Source organism: Ostrea edulis, chromosome 5 (assembly GCF_947568905.1).
Source record: "Ostrea edulis chromosome 5, xbOstEdul1.1, whole genome shotgun sequence".
Classification (NCBI taxonomy): Eukaryota; Metazoa; Mollusca; class Bivalvia; order Ostreida; family Ostreidae; genus Ostrea; species Ostrea edulis.
The window spans coordinates 59,484,191-59,489,780 of NC_079168.1; the positions used below are offsets into that span (position 1 = coordinate 59,484,191).

The 5,590-nt window shown below is 38.6% G+C and overlaps 1 long non-coding RNA gene across 1 annotated transcript; it reads right to left on the minus strand.

Moving 5' to 3' along the window:
* Window positions 1-773: 773 nt before the first annotated feature.
* Window positions 774-1,966, minus strand: LOC130054608 (uncharacterized). Its single transcript, XR_008802932.1, has 2 exons — window positions 1,703-1,966; window positions 774-1,399 (listed from the first exon to the last, which is right to left on the minus strand). It is a non-coding gene; the product is annotated as an uncharacterized LOC130054608 (long non-coding RNA).
* Window positions 1,967-5,590: the final 3,624 nt, after the last annotated feature.

Here is a 5,590-nt window from a genome sequence, read left to right on the forward strand (position 1 = left end):
GGGAAGAGAGTTAGTGAGTGAGAGAGAGTGAGAGAGGGAGAGAAAGAATGAATGAGAGAGTGAGGGAGGGAGAGGGTGAATGAGGGAGAGGGTGAGGGAGGGAGAGCTCAACGGGTCTTCTTTTCCCGCTGATTCCACCAGGCCTGTTCCCCTGAGTGTGAGAGGGAGAGTGTGTGTGGGAGAGTGTGTGTGAAAGAGAGTGAGGGAGAGTGTGAGAGGGAGTGTGTGTGAGAGTGTGAGAGGAGAATGAGGGAGTGTGTGGGAGAGTGAGAGATATTGTGTTGACCTCAAGGTCAAAATTGATTATAGGGTTTTGATATAGTCATACCATAAGACATGGGTGTATCACCATGAGACTATGTTAGGTACAGTCATGACCTCTTTATAACCTTGACCTTTGATCTCAAGGTCAAAATTATAGGTTAATGCCATGGATTTGTGTTCGACTATATCTTCTACAAAAGTATACCATATTTTTACACTCAGGAAAGAGATAATTTATACCTATTAACAACACCCTTTGGGAGATTGGGGTAAGTGGGGGGTATTCTTAGTGAGCATTGCTCACAGTACCTTGTTGGTTTCGCTATAGTCTTTCACCTGCACTACTGGTCCACAATTATATAACACAATAGTAAGCACTCATTAGCATAAGAATGCTTTAACAATGTAAATTATAAAGAAATGGATTGATATAGGATTGAATATTAATTATCACTGACAAAGAAGCATCACATGGGTGTATTATTTATACAGAGAAAAAGACAAGCAAATTCAGTTTAAACTTTATTTGTCGAGTATTGGCCGTGGCATAAAGCAAGAATTTGTGGGATGCCATTCAATAACAACTCATATGGGCAAACCTACACAAAAAGCAACATCAACATAAAATGCAACATGATCAACAAGTTCCGAAATGACCACCCTGGGTCAACCGCGGATGGTTACTTAATTAGAGTATGTTAAATTCAATATTTAGCTCAATTATGCAATGCATTATGATAAAAGCACTCATTTTTACAACAGCAAGTTTCACCAAATCACAGTCACAAACCACAGAACAGTTTCAAATTCACTGGCAACACAATTGTGAATAGATATGGATCATGGGAGTTGTGATAATAGCAATCATTTAACAACAGTCACAGTTTCACAAATTCAGTCACAGTTCAATTGCACAGAACAGTTTCAAATTCACTGGCAATACACTAATACATATAGAATCAGTTGACTTGGTGTGCGCGAACGCCTCCATCACAAAAGATATGCCACGACAACATAACGGGAAACAGCTACCATAGTGAGTGAGTGACAAGATGGCGGGAATACGTGGATTCCAACTGTCCCAAATTTTTATCCTTTTAATGCAGTTTTATCAACTTATTTATGCCACCACCAGCTGCAAAGTATTGAGAAAGGAATATTCTACCTTTGAAAAAATGGTAATCGTGAACAATCAGCCGGAGTTTACAAACAATTCTTATTTTATATATCAGATGTGTGACCGGAAGTCGTATTTATACAATATGCTACATACAAACAGTCGCTTTGATTACGCCCTAGTAAAATGCATACTCCTCTGCAGTGATGTGTCGCCTAACCCAGAGCCAGTTAGATTTCCTTGCAGTACATGTAGAAAACCAGTAAAATCTAACCAGAAAGCGATACAATGCGACTTCTGAACTTAGATCATGCTGCTTACATGAGTCTTGGTAAATCTGACGACTACTTCTACTGCAATCTGTGTGAATCCCGACTACCAAACTTTACGGATTCATTTTTCAATGACGAGGAAACCACTTACTCCCAGCCGCCGAGTGGGGACGGGATGTACGAAAATGTACAGTTCACATCAACAAATCAGAGTAATTCCCCTTTGGCTACACCAAATGGGAAATCGAAAGTAAAAGATAATGAGGAAGACGATATATTTGTTGAACTTTTTCAGCTAGGAAAGCTAATCCAAAGAAATTTATAGTCGCATACCTAAATATAAATAGTCTGCGGAGCAAAATCGAGCACATACATGAGCTATTAACTCGAAATATAGTTGATCTACTCTTTTTATCAGAAACAAAACTTGATGAGACTTTTGTGGACGCCCAGTTCCAGGTGGACAATTATATCCTATGGAGAAGGGATCAAAACGCACATGGAGGGGGAATAGTGGCATATCTAAGATCTGATCTACCAGGTGACAGGAAGAGGAAATTCGAATTCAAGTCAATCGAGGCCATAGGTATTGAATTATGTGTTGATAATCAAAAGTGGTTCATTTCAGGCGTATATAAGCCGCCCAGTATGTTCGACTCTCTGTTCACTTCTGATTTCAATATGTATGCCGACCAAATATCAGCATCTTATGACAATTCTATGTTCTTAGGTGATTTCAACTATGATATGTTAGATGATTCAAAGTGTTCCGTCATGCAGGAGATATGTGATGTTTTTGATCTTAGAAATCACATCAAGAAACCAACATGTTTCACCAGTTATGGAAAACCAAGTCTTTTAGATCTTATTATCACAAATATGTCATCTTATGTACATAAAGTTTTAAATTTTAGTAGTGGTTTAAGTGATGACCACATTGTATTGCTGCCCAATTGAAGTGCGACACTCCTTTGGCAACCAAACAAACCAAATTGTGTAGAAGTTTTAAAAATTTCGATGTACAAAACTATTTAGAAGAGTTAAGTAATATAGATTTCATTAATGCTATTGATGTGGAAGATGTCAATATGGCATACCAAAATTTTGAAAACAAATTCTTAGAAACGATCGAAAAACATGCTCCCTTCAAGGAGAGGAAAGTTTTACCTAAACAAGTTCCTTTCATGGTTAAAACTCTGAAGAGGGCTGTTTACAGGAAAAAGATGCTATTTCACAAATTTCAAATATGTAATACAGACAAAAATTGGAAGGCATATGCAACTCAAAGAAACTACGTCACAAAAGTTAAAAGGCAGTCTCTAAATAAATATTTTATAGAGAGATGTGAAGGGGGGCCAAAGTCGAAAGATTTCTGGCCTACAATCAAACCGTTTTTGACAAATAAGGGCAATAATACCATCAGAAATACTATCATATGTGAAAATGACAGTTTGGTCAACGATCAAGGTGCTGTATGTGATATTTTTAACAACTATTTCGTTAATGTGGCAGAGGATATAGGAACAAACGATGTGCAAATAGATGAAAAACATTCAAGTGTTAGACAAATTGATACTATCATGAAAGATGAGGACTCACAACCACTATCTTTTAAACCGGTACATGAATCTTTTATCATTGAACATGTAAACAAAATCAATATTAAGAAAGCTACAGGGGTAGATAATATATCACCCTTGCTATTAAGACTAGCCGTGCCATCTATAGCTAAATCATTAGCATGTCTTATAAATAAGGCAATAGAAAATTCAGTTTTCCCCGATTCATTAAAGAAAGCCAAAGTCTGTCCTATTCATAAGAAAAACAGCTGTCTAGACAAGGGAAATTATAGACCGGTCAGTGTTTTGCCAGCCATCTCAAAGCTCTTTGAAAGAGCCATTCATATGGTTATGACTAGATGGTATCCCTCAAAAGCAGGTGACCCACGAGTTACTTGCCCCTGATCATAGATAGAAAGATAAGTCGTACGTCGAATAATATTTCGTAAAGAGAAGAAGGCAAAGAAAATTGTTGGGATTTTTTTACTAATTAAGATTACTAATTAAACCCTAATTAGCTGAACTATTAAAAATGTAAGAAATAAATAAAGCAATGAACGCAATATGGAGAGAAATACGATTTGATAGAAAGTGTACAGAGTATTATTTAATTAACATAATTAATCAAACCCTAATTCTCTCAGATGTTAAAAACAGTAAGAAATTTGATATAAAAAACTGTAAGGGGCGAGATCAAAAGATTGATTTCGGATAAAAATCTAAATTCAAATAGTTAGGGGGAGGAGGGGGGGGATGTTAAAACTTCTCTAAGTTTCTCTCATCCGACATCGATTACACATTAGTCGAAAAAGGAGAAAGACAAGTGACTGTTAAAACTACATGACGATATTACATTTTAATGAACATTTGATAGTTTTAATCTACACTTTCATTTGTGAATAAACAGAAGATAGGGTATACAGAATTATTTATACTCGTTTGTTCTTACTTGTTAATCGATTATAGTTTAAACACTCATCATATCTAGTTTAGGGGGTCGTTGTGGGGGCGGAGGGGGGGGGGCGTAAAAACTATGTGAATCTAGTTTTTTTGTCAGACATTGAACTTTCGATCTCGCCCCTAGGAAGTAGATAAAACAGCGAATGCAACATGGAAAAAATAATATTTAATAAGAAGTCTTATTAAAAGCAAAACTGATGATATCTAGCGGTGGTCAAAGTAACATATCTTTAGAAATTATTTTTGAAAGTACAGAAGGGCATTTTTGATCAAAAGTTAATCATAGAAATTATTTTAATTACCCCCCCCCCCTCTCATTCAGTACACAAAATAAACTCAAAACTTTCATTCAACATTATAACTCACTAAAAAGACCATTCCTCAAAACCTGCTTTTGGATATCGAGTTAATTATTAAGACCAAACTAACTCAAGATCCAGGGCGATATAAACACCTACTTTTGAGGGATACCAGATAAGCTTTGCCACCCAGCAAGACCTATGCTAGCCCTGACTTTCAGGGATACCAAGTTACTTAATAAGGCTCAACTAGCCCAGGTTCCCGGGGGATCTAAACACCTACTTTTGAGGGATACCAGATAAGCTTTGCCACCCAGCTAGGCCTATGCTAGACCTGCCTTTCAGGGATACCAAGTTACTTATCAAGTCTCAACTAGCCCAGGTTCCCGGGCGATTTAAACACCTACTTTTGAGGGATACCAGATAAGCTTTACCACCCAGCGAGCCCTATGCTAGACCTGCCTTTCAGGAATACCGAGTTAATTATCAAGGCTCAACTAGCCCGGGTAACAGGGCGATCTAAACACCTACTTTTGAGGGATACCAGATAAGCTTTACCACCCAGCGAGCCCTATGCCAGACCTGCCTTTCAGGGATACCAAGTTCATTAATAGGGCTCAACTAGCCCGGGTTCCCGGGCGATCTAAACACCTACTTTTGAGGGATACCAGATAAGCTTTGCTACCCAGCAAGGCCTATGCTAGCCCTGCCTTTCAGGGATACCAAGTTACTTAATAAGGCTCAATTAGCCCAGGTTCCGGGCGATCTAAATACCTACTTTTGAGGGATACCAGATAAGCTTTGCCAACCAGATAAGCTTTACCACCCAGCGAGCCCTATGCCAGACCTGCCTTTCAGGGATACCAAGTTCATTAATAGGGCTCAACTAGCCCGGGTTCCCGGGCGATCTAAACACCTACTTTTGAGGGATACCAGATAAGCTTTACCACCCAGCGAGCCCTATGCTAGACCTGCCTTTCAGGGATACCGGGTTAATTATCAAGGCTCAACTAGCCCGGGTTCCTGGGCCCTAAAGTCACCTACTTTTGAGGGATACCAGATAAGCTTTACCACCCAGCGAGCCCTATGCTAGACCTGCCTTTCAGGGATACCAAGTTA